The 16,237-nt window shown below is 43.6% G+C and overlaps 14 non-coding genes across 14 annotated transcripts; all 14 read right to left on the bottom strand.

Annotated features, from left to right (window-relative positions):
• Nucleotides 1–546: 546 nt before the first annotated feature.
• LOC136741100 (5S ribosomal RNA) lies at nt 547–665 on the bottom strand. Its single transcript, XR_010813853.1, has one exon. It is a non-coding gene; the product is annotated as a 5S ribosomal RNA (ribosomal RNA).
• A 1,055-nt stretch (nt 666–1,720) lies between these two features.
• Nucleotides 1,721–1,839, bottom strand: LOC136741006 (5S ribosomal RNA). Its single transcript, XR_010813763.1, has one exon. It is a non-coding gene; the product is annotated as a 5S ribosomal RNA (ribosomal RNA).
• A 1,066-nt stretch (nt 1,840–2,905) lies between these two features.
• Nucleotides 2,906–3,024, bottom strand: LOC136741251 (5S ribosomal RNA). The gene has a single exon (XR_010813982.1). It is a non-coding gene; the product is annotated as a 5S ribosomal RNA (ribosomal RNA).
• A 1,058-nt stretch (nt 3,025–4,082) lies between these two features.
• Nucleotides 4,083–4,201, bottom strand: LOC136740869 (5S ribosomal RNA). The gene has a single exon (XR_010813632.1). It is a non-coding gene; the product is annotated as a 5S ribosomal RNA (ribosomal RNA).
• Nucleotides 4,202–5,267: 1,066 nt separating this feature from the next.
• On the bottom strand, nt 5,268–5,386 carry LOC136741250 (5S ribosomal RNA). Its single transcript, XR_010813981.1, has one exon. It is a non-coding gene; the product is annotated as a 5S ribosomal RNA (ribosomal RNA).
• Nucleotides 5,387–6,441: 1,055 nt separating this feature from the next.
• Nucleotides 6,442–6,560, bottom strand: LOC136741016 (5S ribosomal RNA). Its single transcript, XR_010813773.1, has one exon. It is a non-coding gene; the product is annotated as a 5S ribosomal RNA (ribosomal RNA).
• Nucleotides 6,561–7,616: 1,056 nt separating this feature from the next.
• On the bottom strand, nt 7,617–7,735 carry LOC136740925 (5S ribosomal RNA). Its single transcript, XR_010813685.1, has one exon. It is a non-coding gene; the product is annotated as a 5S ribosomal RNA (ribosomal RNA).
• Nucleotides 7,736–8,790: 1,055 nt separating this feature from the next.
• Nucleotides 8,791–8,909, bottom strand: LOC136741225 (5S ribosomal RNA). Its single transcript, XR_010813969.1, has one exon. It is a non-coding gene; the product is annotated as a 5S ribosomal RNA (ribosomal RNA).
• A 1,065-nt stretch (nt 8,910–9,974) lies between these two features.
• LOC136740910 (5S ribosomal RNA) lies at nt 9,975–10,093 on the bottom strand. Its single transcript, XR_010813670.1, has one exon. It is a non-coding gene; the product is annotated as a 5S ribosomal RNA (ribosomal RNA).
• Nucleotides 10,094–11,159: 1,066 nt separating this feature from the next.
• On the bottom strand, nt 11,160–11,278 carry LOC136741018 (5S ribosomal RNA). The gene has a single exon (XR_010813775.1). It is a non-coding gene; the product is annotated as a 5S ribosomal RNA (ribosomal RNA).
• Nucleotides 11,279–12,344: 1,066 nt separating this feature from the next.
• On the bottom strand, nt 12,345–12,463 carry LOC136741000 (5S ribosomal RNA). The gene has a single exon (XR_010813757.1). It is a non-coding gene; the product is annotated as a 5S ribosomal RNA (ribosomal RNA).
• Nucleotides 12,464–13,518: 1,055 nt separating this feature from the next.
• Nucleotides 13,519–13,637, bottom strand: LOC136740868 (5S ribosomal RNA). Its single transcript, XR_010813631.1, has one exon. It is a non-coding gene; the product is annotated as a 5S ribosomal RNA (ribosomal RNA).
• A 1,066-nt stretch (nt 13,638–14,703) lies between these two features.
• On the bottom strand, nt 14,704–14,822 carry LOC136740946 (5S ribosomal RNA). The gene has a single exon (XR_010813705.1). It is a non-coding gene; the product is annotated as a 5S ribosomal RNA (ribosomal RNA).
• A 1,055-nt stretch (nt 14,823–15,877) lies between these two features.
• Nucleotides 15,878–15,996, bottom strand: LOC136741156 (5S ribosomal RNA). The gene has a single exon (XR_010813905.1). It is a non-coding gene; the product is annotated as a 5S ribosomal RNA (ribosomal RNA).
• Nucleotides 15,997–16,237: the final 241 nt, after the last annotated feature.

Raw genomic sequence — 16,237 nt, 5'->3', positions numbered from 1 at the left:
CAAACTATGGTGAGGGGGTAAGAAAACACACAAATCCAGCAGCTCCTGTATTTCAATACACCAGAACCCAATATTATTGGCGAGTCGGGTAGTCCATCATCACAGTTCGAGGGCAGGCATCATTTCAGTAATTTCATCCCGTTGCATTCACATCCGTGCCTTGAATGAGATTGAATGTGATCTTTGCTCTCAAGTATGTTCCCAAGTTTTACACTTTCGTGCTTTGCATGAATGGGAATGGAACCGTGTGTGTTGAATGAGGCTCCTTGTGAGCACTGAACTTTGTCCGGTGGAGTTCCTTTTTGTGTTGCTGTAATTGTGTCATTTCTCGATGAGAAAGATTAGGCAACATTTAGTCACTTCTAGCCATGATGCTCAATTTATTTATGAATATACCCTAGTTACTAGGGACCGTTTACGTTGGAGAACAAGATCTATTGTATGCCTGTGTATTTGGGGAAGTCAAATCTGAAATAATGATGAAATTGCGTGTATCCAAAGTTAAAACTCGTGATTTGTCGCCCTCTGTTGTGTAAAAGATGCAAAAGCTTACAGCACCTGGTATTCCCAGGCGGTCTCCCATCCAAGTACTGTCCAGGCCTGAGCCTGCTTAGCTTCCGAGATCGGACGAGATCGTGCGTATTCAGACTAGTATGGCCGTAAGCCAGGGAGGGTGTCCCTGACGCTCTACTTAAAGGGAAGGCAATATCCGTTTCTGCCGCTCATACTTGCAGTTGAACTGTCTCTCTACTCTAAAGTCCGGGACACACCAGCGCGCCGCAGACAGTCCCTGCTAACACGAAACGTTGTGGCAACGTTGTGCGTTAGCTGGGGTGCCACACCAGACCGGAACTATATTTTACAAAACGAACACATTGTCTTGATAATACAGCTGTAATTGAGTGCCTGACACGCCAGTCAAGCGCAATCTTGAGAAGGTGTGCATTTCAGTAAGGATTTCAATTGACATGCAGTATGAAACTGAAAGGAGGTTGCATCACTATGATGCATAACATTGCATGTATTGTATTTTCAAGTGTGTGCATTCATCCTGTTGTCATTTTGTTTTGAAAGCAGAAGAATCATTCAACAGGTTGCTGAGACAAATGTAAACCAGTAAAACATATGAAGAGAAACAAACCTTGAATATAAGTTCAGTTGTTTAAACATTTGACAAACTATGGTGAGGGGGTAAGAAAACACACAAATCCAGCAGCTCCTGTATTTCAATACACCAGAACCCAATATTATTGGCGAGTCGGGTAGTCCATCATCACAGTTCGAGGGCAGGCATCATTTCAGTAATTTCATCCCGTTGCATTCACATCCGTGCCTTGAATGAGATTGAATGTGATCTTTGCTCTCAAGTATGTTCCCAAGTTTTACACTTTCGTGCTTTGCATGAATGGGAATGGAACCGTGTGTGTTGAATGAGGTTCCTTGTGAGCACTGAACTTTGTCCGGTGGAGTTCCTTTTTGTGTTGCTGTAATTGTGTCATTTCTCGATGAGAAAGATTAGGCAACATTTAGTCACTTCTAGCCATGATGCTCAATTTATTTACGAATGTACCCTAGTTACTAGGGACCGTTTACGTTGGAGAACAAGATCTATTGTATGCCTGTGTATTTGGGGAAGTCAAATCTGAAATAATGATGAAATTGCGTGTATCCAAAGTTAAAACTCGTGATTTGTCGCCCTCTGGTGTGTAAAAGATGCAAAAGCTTACAGCACCTGGTATTCCCAGGCGGTCTCCCTTCCAAGTACTGACCAGGCCCGAGCCTGCTTAGCTTCCGAGATCGGACGAGATCGGGCGTATTCAGGCTAGTATGGCCGTAAGCCAGGGAGGGTGTCCCTGACGCTCTAGTTAAAGGGAAGGCAATATCCGTTTCTGCCGCTCATACTTACAGTTGAACTGTCTCTCTACTCTAAAGCCCGGGACACACCAGCGCGCCGCAGACAGTCCCTGCTAACACGCCACGTTGTGGCAACGTTGTGGCAACGTTGTGCGTTAGCTGGGGTGCCACACCAGACCGGAACTATATTTTACAAAACGAACACATTGTCTTGATAAAACAGCTGTAATTGAGTGCCTGACACGCCAGTCAAGCGCAATCTTGAGAAGGTGTGCATTTCAGTAAGGATTTCAATTGACATGCAGTATGAAACTGAAAGGAGGTTGCATCACTATGATGCATAACATTGCATGTAGTGTATTTTCAAGTGTGTGCATTCATCCTGTTGTCATTTTGTTTTGAAAGCAGATGAATCATTCAACAGGTTGCTGAGACAAATGTAAACCAGTAAAACATATGAAGAGAAACAAACCTTGAATATAAGTTCAGTTGTTTAAACATTTGACAAACTATGGTGAGGGGGTAAGAAAACACACAAATCCAGCAGCTCCTGTATTTCAATACACCAGAACCCAATATTATTGGCGAGTCGGGTAGTCCATCATCACAGTTCGAGGGCAGGCATCATTTCAGTAATTTCATCCCGTTGCATTCACATCCGTGCCTTGAATGAGATTGAATGTGATCTTTGCTCTCAAGTATGTTCCCAAGTTTTACACTTTCGTGCTTTGCATGAATGGGAATGGAACCGAGTGTGTTGAATGAGGCTCCTTGTGAGCACTGAATTTTGTCCGGTGGAGTTCCTTTTTGTGTTGCTGTAATTGTGTCATTTCTTGATGAGAAAGATTAGGCAACATTTAGTCACTTCTAGCCATGATGCTCAATTTATTTACGAATGTACGCTAGTTACTAGGGACCGTTTACGTTGGAGAACAAGATCTATTTTATGCCTGTGTATTTGGGGAAGTAAAATCTGAAATAATGATGAAATTGTGTGTATCCAAAGTTAAAACTCGTGATTTGTCGCCCTCTGGTGTGTAAAAGGTGCAAGAGGTTACAGCACCTGGTATTCCCAGGCGGTCTCCCATCCAAGTACTGACCAGGCCCGAGCCTGCTTGGCTTCCGAGATCGGACGAGATCGGGCATATTCAGGATAGTATGGCCGTAAGTCAGGGAGGCTGTCCCTGACGCTCTACTTAAAGGGAAGGAAATATCCGTTTCTGCCGTTCATACTTGCAGTTGAACTGTCTCTCTACTCTAAAGCCCGGGACACAGCAGCGCGCCGCAGACAGTCCCTGCTAACACGCCACGTTGTGGCAACATTGTGCGTTAGCTGGGGTGCCACACCAGACCGGAACTATATTTTACAAAACGAACACATTGTCTTGATAATACAGCTGTAATTGAGTGCCTGACACGCCAGTCAAGCGCAATCTTGAGAAGGTGTGCATTTCAGTAAGGATTTCAATTGACATGCAGTATGAAACTGAAAGGAGGTTGCATCACTATGATGCATAACATTGCATGTATTGTATTTTCAAGTGTGTGCATTCATCCTGTTGTCATTTTGTTTTGAAAGTAGAAGAATCATTTTTGCTGAGGTTGCTGAGACAAATGTAAACCAGTAAAACATATGAAGAGAAACAAACCTTGAATATAAGTTCAGTTGTTTAAACATTTGACAAACTATGGTGAGGGGGTAAGAAAACACACAAATCCAGCAGCTCCTGTATTTCAATACACCAGAACCCAATATTATTGGCGAGTCGGGTAGTCCATCATCACAGTTCGAGGGCAGGCATCATTTCAGTAATTTCATCCCGTTGCATTCACATCCGTGCCTTGAATGAGATTGAATGTGATCTTTGCTCTCAAGTATGTTCCCAAGTTTTACACTTTCGTGCTTTGCATGAATGGGAATGGAACCGTGTGTGTTGAATGAGGTTCCTTGTGAGCACTGAACTTTGTCCGGTGGAGTTCCTTTTTGTGTTGCTGTAATTGTGTCATTTCTCGATGAGAAAGATTAGGCAACATTTAGTCACTTCTAGCCATGATGCTCAATTTATTTACGAATGTACCCTAGTTACTAGGGACCGTTTACGTTGGAGAACAAGATCTATTGTATGCCTGTGTATTTGGGGAAGTCAAATCTGAAATAATGATGAAATTGCGTGTATCCAAAGTTAAAACTCGTGATTTGTCGCCCTCTGGTGTGTAAAAGATGCAAAAGCTTACAGCACCTGGTATTCCCAGGCGGTCTCCCATCCAAGTACTGACCAGGCCCGAGCCTGCTTAGCTTCCGAGATCGGACGAGATCGGGCGTATTCAGGCTAGTATGGCCGTAAGCCAGGGAGGGTGTCCCTGACGCTCTAGTTAAAGGGAAGGCAATATCCGTTTCTGCCGCTCATACTTACAGTTGAACTGTCTCTCTACTCTAAAGCCCGGGACACACCAGCGCGCCGCAGACAGTCCCTGCTAACACGCCACGTTGTGGCAACGTTGTGGCAACGTTGTGCGTTAGCTGGGGTGCCACACCAGACCGGAACTATATTTTACAAAACGAACACATTGTCTTGATAAAACAGCTGTAATTGAGTGCCTGACACGCCAGTCAAGCGCAATCTTGAGAAGGTGTGCATTTCAGTAAGGATTTCAATTGACATGCAGTATGAAACTGAAAGGAGGTTGCATCACTATGATGCATAACATTGCATGTAGTGTATTTTCAAGTGTGTGCATTCATCCTGTTGTCATTTTGTTTTGAAAGCAGATGAATCATTCAACAGGTTGCTGAGACAAATGTAAACCAGTAAAACATATGAAGAGAAACAAACCTTGAATATAAGTTCAGTTGTTTAAACATTTGACAAACTATGGTGAGGGGGTAAGAAAACACACAAATCCAGCAGCTCCTGTATTTCAATACACCAGAACCCAATATTATTGGCGAGTCGGGTAGTCCATCATCACAGTTCGAGGGCAGGCATCATTTCAGTAATTTCATCCCGTTGCATTCACATCCGTGCCTTGAATGAGATTGAATGTGATCTTTGCTCTCAAGTATGTTCCCAAGTTTTACACTTTCGTGCTTTGCATGAATGGGAATGGAACCGAGTGTGTTGAATGAGGCTCCTTGTGAGCACTGAATTTTGTCCGGTGGAGTTCCTTTTTGTGTTGCTGTAATTGTGTCATTTCTTGATGAGAAAGATTAGGCAACATTTAGTCACTTCTAGCCATGATGCTCAATTTATTTACGAATGTACGCTAGTTACTAGGGACCGTTTACGTTGGAGAACAAGATCTATTTTATGCCTGTGTATTTGGGGAAGTAAAATCTGAAATAATGATGAAATTGTGTGTATCCAAAGTTAAAACTCGTGATTTGTCGCCCTCTGGTGTGTAAAAGGTGCAAGAGGTTACAGCACCTGGTATTCCCAGGCGGTCTCCCATCCAAGTACTGACCAGGCCCGAGCCTGCTTGGCTTCCGAGATCGGACGAGATCGGGCATATTCAGGATAGTATGGCCGTAAGTCAGGGAGGCTGTCCCTGACGCTCTACTTAAAGGGAAGGAAATATCCGTTTCTGCCGTTCATACTTGCAGTTGAACTGTCTCTCTACTCTAAAGCCCGGGACACAGCAGCGCGCCGCAGACAGTCCCTGCTAACACGCCACGTTGTGGCAACATTGTGCGTTAGCTGGGGTGCCACACCAGACCGGAACTATATTTTACAAAACGAACACATTGTCTTGATAATACAGCTGTAATTGAGTGCCTGACACGCCAGTCAAGCGCAATCTTGAGAAGGTGTGCATTTCAGTAAGGATTTCAATTGACATGCAGTATGAAACTGAAAGGAGGTTGCATCACTATGATGCATAACATTGCATGTATTGTATTTTCAAGTGTGTGCATTCATCCTGTTGTCATTTTGTTTTGAAAGCAGAAGAATCATTCAACAGGTTGCTGAGACAAATGTAAACCAGTAAAACATATGAAGAGAAACAAACCTTGAATATAAGTTCAGTTGTTTAAACATTTGGCAAACTATGTTGAGGGGGTAAGAAAACACACAAATCCAGCAGCTCCTGTATTTCAATACACCAGAACCCAATATTATTGGCGAGTCGGGTAGTCCATCATCACAGTTCGAGGGCAGGCATCATTTCAGTAATTTCATCCCGTTGCATTCACATCCGTGCCTTGAATGAGATTGAATGTGATCTTTGCTCTCAAGTATGTTCCCAAGTTTTACACTTTCGTACTTTGCATGAATGGGAATGGAACCGTGTGTGTTGAATGAGGCTCCTTGTGAGCACTGAACTTTGTCCGGTGGAGTTCCTTTTTGTGTTGCTGTAATTGTGTCATTTCTCGATGAGAAAGATTAGGCAACATTTAGTCAATTCTAGCCATGATGCTCAATTTATTTACGAATGTACCCTAGTTACTAGGGACCGTTTACGTTGGAGAACAAGATCTATTGTATGCCTGTGTATTTGGGGAAATCAAATCTGAAATAATGATGAAATTGCGTGTATCCAAAGTTAAAACTCGTGATTTGTCGCCCTCTGGTGTGTAAAAGATGCAAAAGCTTACAGCACCTGGTATTCCCAGGCAGTCTCCCATCCAAGTACTGACCAGGCCCGAGCCTGCTTAGCTTCCGAGATCGGACGAGATCGGGCGTATTCAGGCTAGTATGGCCGTAAGCCAGGGAGGCTGTCCCTGACACTCTACTCAAAGGGAAGGCAATATCCGTTTCTGCCGTTCATACTTACAGTTGAACTGTCTCTCTACTCTAAAGCCCGGGACACACCAGCGCGCCGCAGACAGTCCCTGCTAACATGCCACGTTGTGGCAACGTTGTGCGTTAGCTGGGGTGCCACAACAGACCGGAACTATATTTTACAAAACGAACACATTTGTCTTGATAAAACAGCTGTAATTGAGTGCCTGACACGCCAGTCAAGCGCAATCTTGAGAAGGTGTGCATTTCAGTAAGGATTTCAATTGACATGCAGTATGAAACTGAAAGGAGGTTGCATCACTATGATGCATAACATTGCATGTATTGTATTTTCAAGTGTGTGCATTCATCCTGTTGTCATTTTGTTTTGAAAGCAGAAGAATCATTCAACAGGTTGCTGAGACAAATGTAAACCAGTAAAACATATGAAGAGAAACAAACCTTGAATATAAGTTCAGTTGTTTAAACATTTGACAAACTATGGTGAGGGGGTAAGAAAACACACAAATCCAGCAGCTCCTGTATTTCAATACACCAGAACCCAATATTATTGGCGAGTCGGGTAGTCCATCATCACAGTTCGAGGGCAGGCATCATTTCAGTAATTTCATCCCGTTGCATTCACATCCGTGCCTTGAATGAGATTGAATGTGATCTTTGCTCTCAAGTATGTTCCCAAGTTTTACACTTTCGTACTTTGCATGAATGGGAATGGAACCGTGTGTGTTGAATGAGGCTCCTTGTGAGCACTGAACTTTGTCCGGTGGAGTTCCTTTTTGTGTTGCTGTAATTGTGTCATTTCTTGATGAGAAAGATTAGGCAACATTTAGTCAATTCTAGCCATGATGCTCAAATTATTTACGAATGTACCCTAGTTACTAGGGACCGTTTACGTTGGAGAACAAGATCTATTGTATGCCTGTGTATTTGGGGAAGTCAAATCTGAAATAATGATGAAATTGCGTGTATCCAAAGTTAAAACTCGTGATTTGTCGCCCTCTGGTGTGTAAAAGATGCAAAAGCTTACAGCACCTGGTATTCCCAGGCAGTCTCCCATCCAAGTACTGACCAGGCCCGAGCCTGCTTAACTTCCGAGATCGGACGAGATCGGGCGTATTCAGGCTAGTATGGCCGTAAGCCAGGGAGGCTGTCCCTGACGCTCTACTTAAAGGGAAGGCAATATCCGTTTCTGCCGTTCATACTTACAGTTGAACTGTCTCTCTACTCTAAAGCCCGGGACACACCAGCGCGCCGCAGACAGTCCCTGCTAACACGAAACGTTGTGGCAACGTTGTGCGTTAGCTGGGGTGCCACACCAGACCGGAACTATATTTTACAAAACGAACACATTGTCTTGATAATACAGCTGTAATTGAGTGCCTGACACGCCAGTCAAGCGCAATCTTGAGAAGGTGTGCATTTCAGTAAGGATTTCAATTGACATGCAGTATGAAACTGAAAGGAGGTTGCATCACTATGATGCATAACATTGCATGCATTGTATTTTCAAGTGTGTGCATTCATCCTGTTGTCATTTTGTTTTGAAAGCAGAAGAATCATTCAACAGGTTGCTGAGACAAATGTAAACCAGTAAAACATATGAAGAGAAACAAACCTTGAATATAAGTTCAGTTGTTTAAACATTTGACAAACTATGGTGAGGGGGTAAGAAAACACACAAATCCAGCAGCTCCTGTATTTCAATACACCAGAACCCAATATTATTGGCGAGTCGGGTAGTCCATCATCACAGTTCGAGGGCAGGCATCATTTCAGTAATTTCATCCCGTTGCATTCACATCCGTGCCTTGAATGAGATTGAATGTGATCTTTGCTCTCAAGTATGTTCCCAAGTTTTACACTTTCGTGCTTTGCATGAATGGGAATGGAACCGTGTGTGTTGAATGAGGCTCCTTGTGAGCACTGAACTTTGTCCGGTGGAGTTCCTTTTTGTGTTGCTGTAATTGTGTCATTTCTTGATGAGAAAGATTAGGCAACATTTAGTCACTTCTAGCCATGATGCTCAATTTATTTACGAATGTACCCTAGTTACTAGGGACCGTTTACGTTGGAGAACAAAATGTATTGTATGCCTGTGTATTTGGGGAAGTCAAATCTGAAATAATGATGAAATTGTGTGTATCCAAAGTTAAAAATCGTGATTTGTCACCCTCTGGTGTGTCAAAGGTGCAAAAGCTTAAAGCACCTGGTATTCCCAGGCGGTCTCCTATTCAAGTACTGACCAGGCCCGAGCCTGCTTGGCTTCCGAGATCGGACGAGATCGGGCGTATTCAGGCTAGTATGGCCGTAAGCAAGTGAGACTTTCCCTGACGCTCTACTTAAAGGGAAGGCAATATCCGTTTCTGCCGTTCATACTTACAGTTGAACTGTCTCTCTACTCTAAAGCCCGGGACATACCAGCGTGTCGCAGAAAGTCCCTGCTAACACGCCACGTTGTGGCAACGTTGTGGCAACGTTGTGCATTAGCTGGGGTGCCACACCAGACCGGAACTATATTTTACAAAACGATCACATTGTCTTGATAAAACAGCTGTAATTGAGTGCCTGACACGCCAGTCAAGCGCAATCTTGAGAAGGTGTGCATTTCAGTAAGGATATCAATTGACATGCAGTATGAAACTGAAAGGAGGTTGCATCACTATGATGCATAACATTGCATGTATTGTATTTTCAAGTGTGTGCATTCATCCTGTTGTCATTTTGTTTTGAAAGCAGAAGAATCATTCAACAGGTTGCTGAGACAAATGTAAACCAGTAAAACATATGAAGAGAAACAAACCTTGAATATAAGTTCAGTTGTTTAAACATTTGACAAACTATGGTGAGGGGGTAAGAAAACACACAAATCCAGCAGCTCCTGTATTTCAATACACCAGAACCCAATATTATTGGCGAGTCGGGTAGTCCATCATCACAGTTCGAGGGCAGGCATCATTTCAGTAATTTCATCCCGTTGCATTCACATCCGTGCCTTGAATGAGATTGAATGTGATCTTTGCTCTCAAGTATGTTCCGAAGTTTTACACTTTCGTGCTTTGCATGAATGGGAATGGAACCGTGTGTGTTGAATGAGGCTCCTTGTGAGCACTGAACTTTGTCCGGTGGAGTTCTTTTTGTGTTGCTGTAATTGTGTCATTTCTCGATGAGAAAGATTAGGCAACATTTAGTCACTTCTAGCCATGATGCTCAATTTATTTACGAATGTACCCTAGTTACTAGGGACCGTTTACGTTGGAGAACAAGATCTATTGTATGCCTGTGTATTTGGGGAAGTAAAACCTGAAATAATGATGAAATTGTCTGTATCCCAAGTTAAAACTCGTGATTTGTCGCCCTCTGGTGTGTAAAAGGTGCAAAAGCTTACAGCACCTGGTATTCCCAGGCGGTCTCCCATCCAAGTACTGACCAGGCCCAAGCCTGCTTGGCTTCCGAGATCGGACGAGATCGGGCGTATTCAGGCTAGTATGGCCGTAAGCCAGGGAGGCTGTCCCTGACGCTTTACTTAAAGGGAAGGCAATATCCGTTTCTGCCGATCATACTTACAGTTGAACTGTCTCTCTACTCTAAAGCCCGGGACACACCAGTGCGCCGCAGACAGTCCCTGCTAACACGCCACGTTGTGGCAACGTTGTGGCAACGTTGTGCGTTAGCTGGGGTGCCACACCAGACCGGAACTATATTTTACAAAACGAACACATTGTCTTGATAATACAGCTGTAATTGAGTGCCTGACACGCCAGTCAAGCGCAATCTTGAGAAGGTGTGCATTTCAGTAAGGATTTCAATTGACATGCAGTATGAAACTGAAAGGAGGTTGCATCACTATGATGCATAACATTGCATGTATTGTATTTTCAAGTGTGTGCATTCATCCTGTTGTCATTTTGTTTTGAAAGCAGAAGAATCATTCAACAGGTTGCTGAGACAAATGTAAACCAGTAAAACATATGAAGAGAAACAAACCTTGAATATAAGTTCAGTTGTTTAAACATTTGACAAACTATGGTGAGGGGGTAAGAAAACACACAAATCCAGCAGCTCCTGTATTTCAATACACCAGAACCCAATATTATTGGCGAGTCGGGTTGTCCATCATCACAGTTCGAGGGCAGGCATCATTTCAGTAATTTCATCCCGTTGCATTCACATCCGTGCCTTGAATGAGATTGAATGTGATCTTTGCTCTCAAGTATGTTCCCAAGTTTTACACTTTCGTGCTTTGCATGAATGGGAATGGAACCGTGTGTGTTGAATGAGGCTCCTTGTGAGCACTGAACTTTGTCCGGTGGAGTTCCTTTTTGTGTTGCTGTAATTGTGTCATTTCTCGATGAGAAAGATTAGGCAACATTTAGTCACTTCTAGCCATGATGCTCAATTTATTTACGAATGTACCCTAGTTACTAGGGACCGTTTACGTTGGAGAACAAGATCTATTGTATGCCTGTGTATTTGGGGAAGTAAAATCTGAAATAATGATGAAATTGTCTGTATCCCAAGTTAAAACTCGTGATTTGTCGCCCTCTGGTGTGTAAAAGGTACAAAAGCTTACAGCACCTGGTATTCCCAGGCGGTCTCCCATCCAAGTACTGACCAGGCCCGAGCCTGCTTGGCTTCCGAGATCAGACGAGATCGGGCGTATTCAGGCTAGTATGGCCGTAAGCCAGGGAGGCTGTCCCTGACGCTCTACTTAAAGGGATGGCAATATCCGTTTCTGCCGTTCATACTTACAGTTGAACTGTCTCTCTACTCTAAAGCCCGGGACACACCAGTGCGCCGCAGACAGTCCCTGCTAACACGCCACGTTGTGGCAACGTTGTGGCAACGTTGTGCGTTAGCTGGGGTGCCACACCAGACCGGAACTATATTTTACAAAACGAACACATTGTCTTGATAAAACAGCTGTAATTGAGTGCCTGACACGCCAGTCAAGCGCAATCTTGAGAAGGTGTGCATTTCAGTAAGGATTTCAATTGACATGCAGTATGAAACTGAAAGGAGGTTGCATCACTATGATGCATAACATTGCATGTATTGTATTTTCAAGTGTGTGCATTCATCCTGTTGTCATTTTGTTTTGAAAGCAGAAGAATCATTCAACAGGTTGCTGAGACAAATGTAAACCAGTAAAACATATGAAGAGAAACAAACCTTGAATATAAGTTCAGTTGTTTAAACATTTGAAAAACTATGGTGAGGGGGTAAGAAAACACACAAATCCAGCAGCTCCTGTATTTCAATACACCAGAACCCAATATTATTGGCGAGTCGGGTAGTCCATCATCACAGTTCGAGGGCAGGCATCATATCAGTAATTTCATCCCGTTGCATTCACATCCGTGCCTTGAATGAGATTGAATGTGATCTTTGCTCTCAAGTATGTTCCCAAGTTTTACACTTTCGTGCTTTGCATGAATGGGAATGGAACCGTGTGTGTTGAATGAGGCTCCTTGTGAGCACTGAACTTTGTCCGGTGGAGTTCCTTTTTGTGTTGCTGTAATTGTGTCATTTCTCGATGAGAAAGATTAGGCAACATTTAGTCACTTCTAGCCATGATGCTCAATTTATTTACGAATGTACCCTAGTTACTAGGGACCGTTTACGTTGGAGAACAAGATCTATTGTATGCCTGTGTATTTGGGGAAGTAAAATCTGAAATAATGATGAAATTGCGTGTATCCAAAGTTAAAACTCGTGATTTGTCGCCCTCTGGTGTGTAAAAGGTGCAAAAGCTTACAGCACCTGGTATTCCCAGGCGGTCTCCCATCCAAGTACTGACCAGGCCCGAGCCCGCTTGGCTTCCGAGATCTGATGAGATCGGGCGTATTCAGGCTAGTATGGCCGTAAGCCAGGGAGGCTGTCCCTGACGCTCTACTTAAAGGGAAGGCAATATCCGTTTCTGCCGTTCATACTTACAGTTGAACTGTCTCTCTACTCTAAAGCCCGGGACACACCAGCGCACCGCAGACAGTCCCTGCTAACATGCCACGTTGTGGCAACGTTGTGCGTTAGCTGGGGTGCCACACCAGACCGGAACTATATATTACAAAACGAACACATTGTCTTGATAAAACAGCTGTAATTGTGTGCCTGACACGCCAGTCAAGCGCAATCTTGAGAAGGTGTGCATTTCAGTAAGGATTTCAATTGACATGCAGTATGAAACTGAAAGGAGGTTGCATCACTATGATGCATAACATTGCATGTATTGTATTTTCAAGTGTGTGCATTCATCCTGTTGTCATTTTGTTTTGAAAGCAGAAGAATCATTCAACAGGTTGCTGAGACAAATGTAAACCAGTAAAACATATGAAGAGAAACAAACCTTGAATATAAGTTCAGTTGTTTAAACATTTGACAAACTATGGTGAGGGGGTAAGAAAACACACAAATCCAGCAGCTCCTGTATTTCAATACACCAGAACCCAATATTATTGGCGAGTCGGGTAGTCCATCATCACAGTTCGAGGGCAGGCATCATTTCAGTAATTTCATCCCGTTGCATTCACATCCGTGCCTTGAATGAGATTGAATGTGATCTTTGCTCTCAAGTATGTTCCCAAGTTTTACACTTTCGTGCTTTGCATGAATGGGAATGGAACCGTGTGTGTTGAATGAAGCTCCTTGTGAGCACTGAACTTTGTCCGGTGGAGTTCCTTTTTGTGTTGCTGTAATTGTGTCATTTCTCGATGAGAAAGATTAGGCAACATTTAGTCACTTCTAGCCATGATGCTCAATTTATTTACGAATGTACCCTAGTTACTAGGGACCGTTTACGTTGGAGAACAAGATCTATTGTATGCCTGTGTATTTGGGGAAGTCAAATCTGAAATAATGATGAAATTGCGTGTATCCAAAGTTAAAACTCGTGATTTGTCGCCCTCTGGTGTGTAAAAGATGCAAAAGCTTACAGCACCTGGTATTCCCAGGCGGTCTCCCATCCAAGTACTGACCAGGCCCGAGCCTGCTTAGCTTCCGAGATCGGACGAGATCGGGCGTATTCAGGCTAGTATGGCCGTAAGCCAGGGAGGCTGTCCCTGACGCTCTACTTAAAGGGAAGGCAATATCCGTTTCTGCCGTTCATACTTACAGTTGAACTGTCTCTCTACTCTAAAGCCCGGGACACACCAGCGCGCCGCAGACAGTCCCTGCTAACACGCCACGTTGTGGCAACATTGTGGCAACGTTGTGCGTTAGCTGGGGTGCCACACCAGACCGGAACTATATATTACAAAACGAACACATTCTCTTGATAAAACAGCTGTAATTGAGTGCCTGACACGCCAGTCAAGCGCAATCTTGAGAAGGTGTGCATTTCAGTAAGGATTTCTATTGACATGCAGTATGAAACTGAAAGGAGGTTGCATCACTATGATGCATAACATTGCATGTATTGTATTTTCAAGTGTGTGCATTCATCCTGTTGTCATTTTGTTTTGAAAGCAGAAGAATCATTCAACAGGTTGCTGAGACAAATGTAAACCAGTAAAACATATGAAGAGAAACAAACCTTGAATATAAGTTCAGTTGTTTAAACATTTGACAAACTATGGTGAGGGGGTAAGAAAACACACAAATCCAGCAGCTCCTGTATTTCAATACACCAGAACCCAATATTATTGGCGAGTCGGGTAGTCCATCATCACAGTTCGAGGGCAGGCATCATTTCAGTAATTTCATCCCGTTGCATTCACATCCGTGCCTTGAATGAGATTGAATGTGATCTTTGCTCTCAAGTATGTTCCCAAGTTTTACACTTTCGTGCTTTGCATGAATGGGAATGGAACCGTGTGTGTTGAATGAGGCTCCTTGTGAGCACTGAACTTTGTCCGGTGGAGTTCCTTTTTGTGTTGCTGTAATTGTGTCATTTCTCGATGAGAAAGATTAGGCAACATTTAGTCACTTCTAGCCATGATGCTCAATTTATTTACGAATGTACCCTAGTTACTAGGGACCGTTTACGTTGGAGAACAATATCTATTGTATGCCTGTGTATTTGGGGAAGTCAAATCTGAAATAATGATGAAATTGCGTGTATCCAAAGTTAAAACTCGTGATTTGTCGCCCTCTGGTGTGTAAAAGATGCAAAAGCTTACAGCACCTGGTATTCCCAGGCGGTCTCCCATCCAAGTACTGACCAGGTCCGAGCCTGCTTAGCTTCCGAGATCGGACGAGATCGGGCGTATTCAGGCTAGTATGGCCGTAAGCCAGGGAGGCTATCCCTGACGCTCTACTTAAAGGGAAGGCAATATCCGTTTCTGCCGCTCATACTTGCAGTTGAACTGTCTCTCTACTCTAAAGTCCGGGACACACCAGCGCGCCGCAGACAGTCCCTGCTAACACGAAACGTTGTGGCAACGTTGTGCGTTAGCTGGGGTGCCACACCAGACCGGAACTATATATTACAAAACGAACACATTGTCTTGATAAAACAGCTGTAATTGAGTGCCTGACACGCCAGTCAAGCGCAATCTTGAGAAGGTGTGCATTTCAGTAAGGATTTCAATTGACATGCAGTATGAAACTGAAAGGAGGTTGCATCACTATGATGCATAACATTGCATGTATTGTATTTTCAAGTGTGTGCATTCATCCTGTTGTCATTTTGTTTTGAAAGCAGAAGAATCATTCAACAGGTTGCTGAGACAAATGTAAACCAGTAAAACATATGAAGAGAAACAAACCTTGAATATAAGTTCAGTTGTTTAAACATTTGACAAACTATGGTGAGGGGGAAAGAAAACACACACATCCAGCAGCTCCTGTATTTCAATACACCAGAAGCCAATATTATTGGCGAGTCGGGTAGTCCATCATCACAGTTCGAGGGCAGGCATCATTTCAGTTATTTCATCCCGTTGCATTCACATCCGTGCCTTGAATGAGATTGAATGTGATCTTTGCTCTCAAGTATGTTCCCAAGTTTTACACTTTCGTGCTTTGCATGAATGGGAATGGAACCGTGTGTGTTGAATGAGGCTCCTTGTGAGCACTGAACTTTGTCCGGTGGAGTTCCTTTTTGTGTTGCTGTAATTGTGTCATTTCTCGATGAGATAGATTAGGCAACATTTAGTCACTTCTAGCCATGATGCTGAATTTATTTACGAATGTACCCTAGTTTCTAGGGACCGTTTACGTTGGAGAACAAGATCTATTGTATGCCTGTGTATTTGGGGAAGTCAAATCTGAAATAATGATGAAATTGCGTGTATCCAAAGTTAAAACTCGTGATTTGTCGCCCTCTGGTGTGTAAAAGATGAAAAAGCTTACAGCACCTGGTATTCCCAGGCGGTCTCCCATCCAAGTACTGACCAGGCCCGAGCCTGCTTAGCTTCCGAGATCGGACGAGATCGTGCGTATTCAGGCTAGTATGGTCGTAAGCAAGGGAGGCTGTCCCTGACGCTCTACTTAAAGGGAAGGCAATATCCGTTTCTGCCGCTCATACTTGCAGTTGATCTGTCTCTCTACTCTAAAGTCCGGGACACACCAGCGCGCCGCAGACAGTCCCTGCTAACACGAAACGTTGTGGCAACGTTGTGCGTTAGCTGGGGTGCCACACCAGACCGGAACTATATTTTACAAAACGAACACATTGTCTTGATAATACAGCTGTAATTGCGTGC

This window comes from Amia ocellicauda, unplaced genomic scaffold, assembly GCF_036373705.1.
Source record: "Amia ocellicauda isolate fAmiCal2 unplaced genomic scaffold, fAmiCal2.hap1 HAP1_SCAFFOLD_65, whole genome shotgun sequence".
NCBI classification, from domain to species: Eukaryota; Metazoa; Chordata; class Actinopteri; order Amiiformes; family Amiidae; genus Amia; species Amia ocellicauda.
Note: the sequence above shows the minus strand (reverse complement) of the source record. Positions and strands in the feature narration are given on the sequence as shown.